Source organism: Bombus bifarius, unplaced genomic scaffold (assembly GCF_011952205.1).
Source record: "Bombus bifarius isolate JDL3187 unplaced genomic scaffold, Bbif_JDL3187 scf7180000008047, whole genome shotgun sequence".
NCBI classification, from domain to species: domain Eukaryota; kingdom Metazoa; phylum Arthropoda; class Insecta; order Hymenoptera; family Apidae; genus Bombus; species Bombus bifarius.
In genome coordinates, this window is record NW_022884413.1 from 452,823 (window position 1) to 465,655 (window position 12,833).

Consider the following 12,833-nt stretch of genomic DNA (forward strand, 5'->3'; position numbering starts at 1 on the left):
TCGGTCGACACCGCCTGATTATCTCGTGGTACAGCCACCATTTCCTCTTTAATGGCACGTACAGTTTTCCATGATTTACGACACGAAGAACTTCCGTGGAAGGAAGCTGTTCCAGCATGGGAATCGCAATTGGACCGTGGTTCGAGGCAATCGTTGCCTCGCATATCGTCTGCAGAGGAAATCGGACGCTGCGCTATATAATACTCGTGAAACTGACGTGGACGACTGCGTTTCTAGCTGCGCTTCACTCGTTTCTGCTCTTGAACGTGTAAAGCGCAATTGAAAAAGAGCCACCGAGTGAAAGTGGAAATGATTTGAAGATGCATCGATCAGGATGTACACGAGAGATTGGATACTCGATTAAATATATTTTCGCTTCATTCATTCGATTAATTTACTGCCTGTTTTCAATTTACTCCGGTCGATCGTTTAAATTGAAATTCCAGCATTATATAAATATTTTTTTTCAAACATTTAATATTCTGTCTTCTCTACAGATTTTTATGAAATGTAAAGGTGGAAAATTGCATGGAATATACGTAGTGTGGAAGTACAGTGGTCGTTACAATATTTAGCAGATGAAACAACTTTCTATCTAGACTCCATCTTTTTATCAGAAAAATATGAATTTGTACTGTTAGACGTAATCCTGTTTTCCAACATTACGATGTGCTTCCATATCGGCTATCTTCTAAACTGCCTTTTGTTCGCCGCTATACTGTTACTCCGTACGATGATTATTTGTAAACGTAAACTGGTCATAATACAGACAATACAAGCTGCTCTTTCGCAGTTTAAGGAAGTGTAACAATCTTAAGTTGTTACTCGAATAATCAAGATTCTACTCTACGACTGATAAAGCGATCTCGTATATTTGACCAACGGTATAGATCCCCGCAATCCTTCTACAAAGGAACGAATCTTCCCAAACCAATACACCTAATCACAACCCGATACGATACGATATACCTTTCAAAGACACCCTCCCTCCAATCTCTAAAGAAGTCGACAATCCTCGTAAAGCTGAAAGAGGGACACAAGAGGTACGGTCGAAACATTGATTCCACGTGGATTCTTCAAGGACGGACTTACACAGATCACCGGGAAGCGATCCTCTGGAAAGGGGGGTGCAGTGGATTAAGCGAATGGCTGTAAAAGGGCCACGCAACGTTCGAAAAAACCGGGGGTGATAGTGGCGGAAGAGATTTGTGGCGGGTTGGTTTACCGCCGTGAAAGAACCATCGCCACTTTTCGTCTCTTCTTATGGAAAAAGCGATCGCGACTTACGACGTATGCGTATACGTGTAAGAGAAAAAGAAGAAGAAAGAGAAGAGGAAGAGACTTGGTTGAGAGAAGAAATACGAGCTCACGACTGGCGAGAAGAAACTTCGATCGTTTTCACGGAGAAAAAGTTTATTGTTCGCGTATCGTGAGCTGAAGGATGATCCTCGGACTACGATGGCGTATAGCGTTCCTGTGTTTGTTTTAGGGCGAAGCATTAAGCCCTGTGTGTGCTTCCAGTGGACGGCCAGGGTTAATGATTCTTGATGGAGGAAAAGGGCGAGGAAATTTGACGAGTGCAAAGAAGCTTTGAATTAAGGCGTTTAGTTCAGCTGTTTCGTCTGCGATGGGGCGCAGCGATGATGATGATACCGGTAGTGTTTCGTTGGAACCTTGTGATAAAATTTAACGACGTAACGCGTCCTACGATTATATCGTTGTAATCTTTTATTACTACTCATACGTATTATATCGTAATAATTTCTAATCGGAGAAGAATTAAAGTTTGATAAAATTGAACGAGGCAACGAACATAGAAATTTCAATTTTCGATGAAGTTGCGTAGGAACCTTGACAAGTGGATATTTTGGACACTGCTTTAATATATCTGCAAAATTTTGAATTCTAATTTCTAAGAAATTTAACCGCCGATACAAATATAGAAAATCTGTATGTTCGGTACTCAAAATATTTAGACGCGTAAACTCTGATCTATTAATCAAAAAATGCTTCTATATATCTTGCGAAAATTTCTAAAAATTCCAAGTATCGGAAACTAATTTCGTTCAAAGCCCATTTATTTCTATACGATTCGCATCTCGTATAGGACGCTATAAAAAAGCGATTTTCTTTCGACAGAAACGCGGTTCAGGTATCGTTCGATCTACCCTCGTTCAACCCTTACGCGGTAAGAAAAATCGGATCGTAAAAGTGGTTGTTAAATACAAGATTCAGCTTCATTCCTCGAGAATCGTGTAACGATCAAACAAGCAACACTCGTAAAAATCCCAATGGAAAACGATCGGAGAGAGAAAATACACGTTTCTCACCCTTCGTTCAGTGGTGGAACCTTGTACTTGGAAAATCATGGAAGTGGTCACGGGCTCAGGTGCACAGACCAGAATTTCTCGCTGGAACTTCCTAAAGTTTCTTCGGAAGTTGTCGGTTGCTTCATCGTACCTATATTTCATGAATTATGCCGAGTAACTCCGGCCAAAGATCGTATATTTCTTCTTTTGAAGATCCTGAAATATTTGACGTTGTTGAACGAAGTTAAGCTAGGGAAGTTTGGCGAAAGAAGTTCGCTTTTCTGGTAGATACTCGAGTTTAGCCTGTTGAGGATTGAATTTTATATATTGTAAAATATCGTTGATGCAAATTCGATGGTATAAAACGAAACGTTCGATAAAATTTGGTATAAACGTAAGAAATACATTTTCAGACGAAGAAATTGCTCGCTATCAGAGTTTTCAACGTAGTGTCTACTACTCCAACGAGTTCAATCGATTTCTACTTCCATCGCGAGATTTCTTCACAGATTCGACAATAATATTTGTAACGAAAGGTAACTACGGTTAATAGTAAGAATAAAAATTCATGAAACTTGTATCGAATACTAAATTCTAATGAAAATAAATTTCCACGATATAATCTTCGTACTTGATTAAAAAATATCCAATTAAATAAAAAACATCCGAAAATATCTACGCAACTTTTGAGAGACCATAAACGAAACTGCTCGTTTCCCCATGGTGAGTTCCTTCGGTCACAACGTAGCCCGGTTTTTCCGCTCTGAGAGGCGCGATTGTCCCCTCAGGGACGGCGCAAAAGGTTTCCGCGGGATGAGAATTATAATCGCGAGCCGAGTAATCACCTTTGCACCCTGTTTCACCTCCCGCTTGCCAGGCGGTCGAATATGCAAAATACTTTGTCGAGGTCGTAGTTTTCTAAACAATTTGGGAAACTGGCGAGGCCAGACACTCTGGGTACAATTGAAACGAGACGTTCCAGTAATGAATTATGTCCCTCTAAAGGGGGTGAGAAGGGGTTCCAGGACATGGAGAAAGGTTTGAATAGCGCATAGGCGGAAGGGGTGGAAGCGTGAATTGGGATTAATTCTTGGGGTTGGATGAATGAACGACGGCTTCGAGGATTGCCGCAGGTTAATGTTAATTGTCGAGCATAAAGTGCTTGCTGTTTGTCGTTCCATTCGCTACTCGATAATAGCCCTTTGCACGATCGTATCCTTTATTTCGCTTTTGTTGCGTGCTGTTCTGGTTTTTTAGAAAATTACGTGGAACTTTCTGTTGGATCGAGCGACTATTCGTTTCTTGAAAATCTGACGAATAAAATTGTATCTAACGATTTATGCAAACTATCGGTACCTTTTTAAGGTAATCAATTATTAGAGTTGTTCTTGCAAATTTTTTGAGGTAGAAATAAAAAAAATTGTAGTGCAATTTGTATAGGTATTTTTCAATCCCAGTTGGCCCCGAATACAAAACATATTTACGGCACAGACGAACAAACAATTCCTATTTCTCTGTATTCCATGGTGGATTAAATAAAACGAAATATGCGTTATGCGGCGGATAAAACGCACGGGATGAATATTTTTGCATACGTAACACGGAGAATTTACATTATCCTCGAATAAAATAGTTCAGCTGCGGAAACTCTCAGGAACGAGTTCTATTTTCTGGCTCTCGGTTTATTGAACCAAAAGTGTGATTCATAAGTGGCCTGGAAGGAAGACGAAAAATAAGAAAAACGAGGCGTCGAACCTTCCGCCTGTAAATAAACGAGAGACCATGGCGGCTGCACTCGAAAAGAAATCAACACGAAACAATTTGCACCTTGTAATCGTGGTAACGGTGTTGGTAATTAGCGTGCCTTCTTATGCACCGGAGGAAACGTTCCGTTGCAGTACGAAACGGTCATTTACAACCGCGTGTCTGCAATTCAATAATTTTCTCCGGATGGTTTAACACACTCTGTGCTTTTGTTTCAACCGTTTCGAAACGTTTCCTGATTTTATCTCGCTATCGAGACAGTCTCTGCACGTGGAACATCGGTCGGCGTAGTCGTTTTTCGACAATTTTTCCTTCCTCCAGTAAATTACCCATGTAAAACGACAGACCTCGCTATTATCAACGTCACATTCGTCGATAAGAAACATATTAAAATATAGCACGGAAGAACGTATTAATAAAAATATTTCAACCATTCCAATAACATCGAGCGAAACTAATTTTCATTTTCTTGCTTCCAATCTGTTCTTCTCGCGGAAAATCATCCATGGCCCAATCTCAGTTGGTATCGAGCGAGAAATTCTCTACCAGACAAACGGTGCAATTTTCATCAGAATATTAAAACGACATAATTTTCAAGGAGCAACAGGATTCGAAGGATGATCGACGAGCATGGCACGCAATCGGAAGCCAATCACCCGAGCTACGGCCAGCTACTCCATGATAAATGCCGAGCTTCATCGTTCAACCCGGCGACAATTGGCAGCGGTGGACGACTTCGTCTAGCTTCCTCCGCTTATATCAGCGCGCCCGTATCCGTCGAACAATTTGTTGTCTGCCAGCCAGGCCATTTTCCATCGCTCCACCCTCTTATCCGTCATATCTGAAGCTTCGTCTCTGTCAAATTCCGTGCTCTCGAGCGACCGCAGACTTTCGTAGCACAGTGAAACAGAGGGAGTAGAATCCCGTTTCCCGGAAATCACGTCACGTACGCGCTGGTCCCAGCCTTTCGCGTCTCTTTTGATTGCTTTTTGAATCGGAATGCTGATGTTCCTTCGTGTACCGAAGATGGAACACGTTAGTTACTTCGCTTCTTCGTGGGGTTCATTTCTGGAATTATGAAGCGGTTTTGGTGCTGCAGACGTATTTCACGAATAGTCGAGGATTATTTATTAGCGTTAATCGATTGGTAATTTTGAAATTGCAAAAGTTTGTTTCAGCTTGTTGAGGTTTGAGAGCGATAGAGCCAGATTCTTGATAATCGAAATCAAGGAATCTTCAGGAAATGGAATTCATCAGTTTGACTTCCGGGCATGTAACTCTGATTATTCGTACAAGAGCCAATCCATCAAACTCGATCAAACCCGATCAAACTCGATCAAACCTAACTAATATTAAAATCAGGGAATCTTCAGAAATGCTATTAAATTAGCTTCCAAATGTGTATAGCCAAGCTCAAAAGACTACGTATTGCTTTCCGTAATCCCAAATTGTCTACAACGTCCTCAAACTTTCTGAAACTTTCCAAACCAGAGTATAAAATTCTATCTCACGGACAAAAATCCTGGTTAACGACACAACTTCTGGTATCCATAGAACGTTTGTCCAACCGTATCAGAATAAGCATTTCGAACGGTCGTACACACTCGCAAACACCCTCGGAGCGTGGATGGTGCTTCTAGGGGCAGGTAGCGGCGCGCTGCGTTTCTGGAATAATTTAATTAGTAAGCGTACGAAGTGAAGTGCCAAGTCTTATCCCGTGGGCTTAATAGCTGGCTCTTCCCCGCTTCTGACTTCGCCTCCCGCGGGACGTACCTTTGCCCGGGAACTCGTCTGCGTTAGAAACACGCACCACGAATCCCCCGTAGGTCGAACGAGATCATGAAACCGGGACCTAGCATCTTGCTAGCCACCCGAGGACGTCGTTTAATGAATTAATTAAGCATTATTTTGTTTAACTGCGAGACCTGCTGACAGTTCGTCTTTCTCATCGGCAAATGGTCGCACGTTTTACGACCGTTTCATTGGGGGCTCTGTTTTATGGCTCCTTCATGATATTCGTTCTTTCGGTGATCTTTTATCTTCTTTTCTTGGGATTTGTTGCTCTCGTTAAATACTGCGACTTCCTGTATCTGTAGATAATTACTGTGATTTGTTGTGAAGTACGCGTGATTGTAATAAACAACGATACGCAAATTGTATCTTCTACATCGAACATTTTCGGCATTTTTTTTTAAATTCTAACGCTGCGATCGTGACACTCGTATCGTGCAGTATGCCATACAAAACGCTTTGTATAACGTATACAGTGGCAACGAAAAGTACACAGCGTTTTCTCCAACAAAGTATTTATTCTTTTATTAGATTTTACACTCCATTTCCATCAAATATCAATAATCATACGTAGCGTCGTTAGTATCAAATTTTTGTAATCGTTTGAAAATACGAGATTTATTTCAGTTGGATCTAATTAACCATTATACCATAAAGTATGAACGCAGTGATGTACAAATACGTTTTATGGCCACTACTTGGTACGTTTTAGAATAAGTTTTCTCAAGTGTTATACATATTTTGTAATCTTACTCTGTAAAAATATTACAATTCTGATCATTTTCTTGATGCTTTGTATCAATTGTCTCGCTCGGTATGAAGATAACGAATGCTCTAACAGCATCTATGAGTAGAAGCGTGATATGCTCTATTATCGAACGACAACGTTCGTCGAGTAGGAAAAAGAAATCCGAGAGGTTTCACTTGGACGAAATCGCGCAGAGATTCTTTTGCAACGCCGTCAATTTGGTAGTTCCAGCGATTTTCTGGTTTCTGGCGGTACACCCTCGCCGTTTCCGGCGATTCTACAACAGTGGGAGCAGGAAGAGAACTTTTATATCGCAGCAAATTGCTCGAGGCCAGTCGTTCTTCTTCCCCCGCTGTCCGATGGTTACTTTTTAATTAAAAGTTTCGCCTTTAAAGCCACGGCCAGACGAGACCCCAGTCGGCAAAGGGACAAATTGCATCGGGTTGTATCCGCGTGCGTACGCTCGCTGTCGCGCGACACCGAACCGCGAGACAATCGAATGGAAAACAAGTCGAGCACGCATCGAACGACTGCACGTGAAAGCTTTCCTTTGTCACTGCTCGTCCGCGGCTGTATGCGAAACGTAATGGCGAAGTAAATGAATTTTTTTAAACGTCGCGTCGGGAATAGATTTTGTTTCTTCCTTTTTTTTCCTTTTAATACGAGTCGTCGACTAATATCACACGATAATATTAATCTACACTTCGTAGAGATTATGAAACTATTTAAATCGTCGATTATTCGTTATATTCATAAATCACGGTGTTAACATATAGATTTACAGAGGTAGATGATAATACAGACCATAAGGACAGATGTAAGTAGGTGTATGCACAGTTGATAGAGTTTAGATTATGTCACGATTGTTGTTCTGTCTTGTTGAAGTAACTACTTGAAGAAAAACTCTACATCCTTATTTACGTATATGTGTGACCTGGTGTTTGCTATTATGCAGAAATATTCTAAATAAGGAGCGGTGTATATTATTGTATCCTTGAATATACATTATGTTTTGAGTTGCAAGGTCTAACAACAAAGGAACTAATAAACAGATTTCTATTTATGTTTCCTGTAGCCTCTAGCTCAAGCTATAAAGTTAGCTTCTTTGGTGATGTCCTTTTGCTATAAAAATATGAACGTGCTCCCTATCATTCCATTGTCTAGTAACACTAAGAGAGTAAAGATCTGAATCAGCATAAACTTATACTTATATCTTTAATTATTTCAATATACTTTTCTATTACAAATTCATCCACTCGTTCCTCAATCAGTCAACCTCAACCTCAACCTCAACATGTCGTTCTGTTATTTTCTACGTATTTTGTTTATGTTTAAGTTCGTGTTTTATGCAAACTCTGTAAATGAAACCTCGATAGACAAACGGAAATAAAATATTTATACAGGGTGGTTGGTAGCTGGTGGTACAAGCGGAAAGGGGGCGATTCTACGCGAAAAAAGAAATCGAAAATATAGAATAAAAATATAGAATAAAAAAAAAAATCACCCCCTTTCCGCTTGTACCACCAGTTACCAACCACCCTGTATATATAGATAAATCAAAAGATATGCAGCGATCCTCATCTTTAGCGCTAACTATATTCAAGATCACTATTCTGCATAGAATATAGAGTATTAGTAAATTAAAATTACAAGAAGGTAATGTAACAATGTTAGAGTAGTAGTACAGTGTTATAAGAGCAAGGCAATTGTACAATAGCAGATTAGTACTAGCACGATAATAGTAAAGTAGTACTATCGTAGCAATAGTACTACGACAATAGTAAAGTGGTACTATAATAGTAATAGACCAACATTAAACCAGTGAATTACAGTTAATATACCACATCATGGTAACCATTCCTCGTGCTTCATCTTGCGTCCACTGCATGTGAACCGCTAGATGCCTAAGTGTCACAGTACACCCACTATTCCATTACGCTCATTCATCGCATTCCACGGTCCCTTTATCTCTCTCCAGCAATTCCAATTCAATCTCCTGTCTACGTAACAGTCTCACGAATAGAACTATCTAAAAACTGCAAACCCATTCTTTTTTCCTTCGCCTCTATATATCTACGCAGCCACAGTCTCCTTTAATTCTCTCGTAATCCCTGGTATCATCTTATCTTCTCCATTAAACACGTCGGGCTACGCACACATATACGCGTTATCTTTGCACGGAAAAGATCCAGTTAGCCACCATCTCAGCCCGCTGAACTTTTGCAACAAGAAGAGTACTAGAAGCAGCATTAAAGGACCATTAAGAAAATTAGAAAAAAATTAATTTTAAAGGATTACTCGTTTCTTTGTTCTGCAAACTAATTGTCACTGGGAAATTCGGATACATCTACGGGGTGTCTCGTGTAACTAGATGGATTATAGGTTTAAAGCGATAGAGAATAGTAGAACAGCGGAGCAATTAATTAGGAAATGTAATGACAAAAATTGTGAGAAAAATGTCTCGACCAGCTGAGAACAAAGAGAATAAAGTTAACAGGAAATTCGATACAAGTAATAACTAAGGATAAAAGAATTAATTTTTAATTTTCTATTAATAATCTATAGACGCTAGAGTCCGGATTTTATCCACCGAAAGGGCCATTCTTTTTGCTTGCCCCTCAACGAGAACACGTTTTAGTTAAATCAAGGGAAGAGGAGATCGAAGGAAGTCTTGTTTGGACCCACTACCAAAGGACGAGCAACAGCAAAAAAAGGACGGTCTGAACGATACTCTTCTGCGACTGGTCGACAAGAAGGGGCCCGTCTTCCTTTTACGACGTGGCTCCGCTCGGCGACACGCGGCCATTAACATATTCTTCATCCTGCGACAGAAGCTCTCACGGAGCTTCTTGTCAACCGATTTCGAGAATGGAACGTCCGGGTTCTTTGTGCGTGTTCCGTGCACTGGTTCGGCGATCGGTGGCGACCATTTTTGGCGAACGATCGGTAGAAGAATGGGTAGAAGGTGTACCACGTGGGAGGACGTTGAATTTATTGGATCTCGATATTGCTAAACTTTCTCTACCGAATCGTAGAAACTCTCACGCAACGAACGTGTTAAACGGAAATTTTCGTACAGAGTGAAATTACAACTTGGCTAACTAGGAAATCAAACGGAATAAAAACAAGAAGAGAACAAAACCGCGAAATAGACTTCTTCCAAAGAGGAGCCTGCTCGAAATCAGTGGTAATCACCCACGCGAGGATCCAAAACGAGCTGTACACACGTACACACACAGAGTACCGCGATTTGAAAACAACGGGTGCACAGCATCCCGAAGCAACAGCCTGGTAATTGCGTTCGCGAAACCGCGAACAGGCAAGAACATCGGCGAGAACGGTCGTTTGTCAGTGGCAAATAGAACAGTTGATCTCATCGAGGCCCTCTAACGAGGCCTCGTTATTGCAGTTCGCGTGCACACGCGTCGATCTTTCGACCAAGCGTTTTCGATCGCCTAATTAAAACGAACTTCTCGTTTCGAGACTTAATCTCTACCACTGAGAACCAATAAAGGGCAAACGGAATCGTTCCTTCCCTTTCCATTCTCTTCTTTTCTTTTTTCCGTTAGTCTCTTTTCCTCTGATTCGCGAGGAACGCGATCGATCGCAAACGCCGCCGGATGTCCGACATCCGGGGACAATTTATATCGACGATAAATTCCTACCCTCTTTCATTAGTGGCCTTTGCACGCCAGATTTACAGCTATCTCTCGCGCTATGAACAGTGTTCCGTGTTTCGCGGTCGATCGTATTTTTCGCCAGCCATTTTAACTGTACCTGCAGGGGACGAAGGCGCGGGAGGTGACAGTTTCGGTTGATTCGAATTAGTTTCGTCGTTAGCGATAGCGATAATTAACGGCGAGCGGCCGAAACGTTGCAATTCGAAGAATTTCTCTGATGTTTTGCTATGGAGGATATACCTCGGCTCTTTTGTCATGATATTTTAGGAAAGGAAGGACACGCACGTGTCTAGTACATAGGAATTTCGATTTGATTAGAGTTAGTTTCTGATTAAAAACTAGTGGGAGCGATTGAAACGAGACGAAAGATACATTTCAATCAATACGACGACGCTTTGGAAATTGGACGTATCTGAAGTTCGTAGAATAATATTGGAAATTCTGCTAATCGACTGTAATTGTAGAATACCAAAAACCAAGAAGCTTGGAAAATTTCAGAAAAATTTCAAGATAGGCAAACTGAAAGGTATATTGAAATTCACGAAGAAGGTGCCATTTCGTTTCACAGAGAAATCAGCAACTGACTGTACAATCGATATAGACGTCGTAAAAGCAGACTTCCAAAAAGAAGCACGAAGAATGTGCACCGCGGCAATTTCAGCGACACTCCGGGTGTAGCCCGTTCGACTTTCCATGCTGAAACTTCTCTCCATTTTCGGCGCGTGCGGCTCGATTTATCACCGTTGAGTTAAATTTCGATCGACCTCTATAACCGTGAACTTGCGATCGCGCCAAGACTCGACGCCCCGCGCCATTCAATTTAAATCCTCGTCCGATCAACTCCAACCTCGATGCTCCTCTATAAACGGAGGGATACACGTCTACGTATATATCGTCGATATCGTCAGACAACATCTGTGACAGCCAGAACGAGCTTCAAGCTCGATCTGTTATCGCCTTGGTAGGCTATGATCCGCCCTCTTACGTGAAAGTTGTAAAAGAGACGAAGAAAACAGATTGCGATGGCGCGCGTGGATGTTTATTGAAATATAAAGGATTTATGTCTCTCTCTCTCTCTCTTTTTTTTTCTTTCTCTTCGTAATAAGTTTGCGTGACGACGGAGTTTCAGGTTTTGAATTTAGAGAAGTTTGCTATGGATAGCTGAGAAGGGTGAGAGCTAAAGATTTTCACTGACGCGAGACAAAAATCGTGGCCTAAAACACGTAAATTAATTTTTCTGTGAATAATTTTGGAAACAGAACATTTTTACATTCTCATTAAAGGATATTCAAAATCGACCAATATTACAACCTGTTTTCTATGGTAGTAATTTCAAATAAATATGAATATCTAGATGGAACTTTAGATAGAAAGAAGCTGAGAGTGGGTGAAAAAATCTTTGAGAAAAAGAAGACGTATTTAAATGGGACTGTAATTGATTTTTAATATTTTTTAAAAGATCATTAATATTTTCTTGGAAACATAGAGCGCGTATTTAGAAGGGAATAAATCAACGAGAAATAGAAATACGATGCTTGGATGTTTGGAGAAGAGTTGGGAAATACAGATGCAACTTCGATCGACGTTTCTCCCAATGACAGACGATATTCAAATGAGACATTCGATGCAAACTGAACAAGATCAAAAGGGAATTGAATCGAATGCTAAGATTTAACTCTTCTGGATCTGGTATTATGGAGATACATGAAACGTCTAGTTTGTGCCTCTTGAGATTCAAGATCTCTCATTGTATTGAAATGGCAGACAGATCCTTGACAGATTTATCACTTATTTCTGTGTCACTACGAGTATCGTTTCAATCACAGAATCGTGTTACTATTTTATCATCTCGTAGATCACCAATTAACAAAACAAACAATATTTGGTTCGCGATATGATTACAAGAAATTGCAGAAATCTGAAATAATGGAATTAATTAGTCTTTTAAATTGAAAAATTCTGTTAAAAAACTATATGTACGACTAAATCTTGGTTTTAAAAAACGATATTTTATATGTAACAATTTAATAACGTATTCGAGATTTTCTCTTCTACACAGGAAATTTAATAACTTCTTGTTCGATTGAAGATTCAAATATGCAGCGGAAGATTCGTACGTCTCTATCGGATTTCCTTGAGAAAATTTTCTCAAGAAAATTCACCGACGAAGACTCTACACCACCGAGCTACCTTCCTCCCTTATCCTTCTGAATTATTCTGGAGAGTAATCGGAGGAAATGAAATCTACCAGCTCCAGTTACCGACGTCAGAAGTTCGTATTAATTATGACTCGTAATTGTCAATCGACGTTCCGTTGGTTTCTACGAGCACTAGGGGCAGTTGGGAAAGGGCTGAGATAAGTCATGAATCTCCATTAATAGAAGAGGGATTTTGAAGTGAAATTTCATATTAATATACCAGAAACTTAGTCAAGTCGACCATATTAATTTCTATGTCAAACGAACGAAAACGATTCATCGAGCACGAACGAAGAAAATTCATCGAGCACGAACGAAGAAAATTCATCGAGCACGAGCGAAA

At 40.4% G+C, this 12,833-nt stretch overlaps 1 protein-coding gene across 7 annotated transcripts in view; it reads right to left on the reverse strand.

The window, feature by feature from the left end:
- Positions 1–12,833, reverse strand: part of LOC117207984 (protein sprint) — a 157,133-nt gene that overhangs the window by 66,846 nt on the left and 77,454 nt on the right. The window lies entirely within an intron of this gene.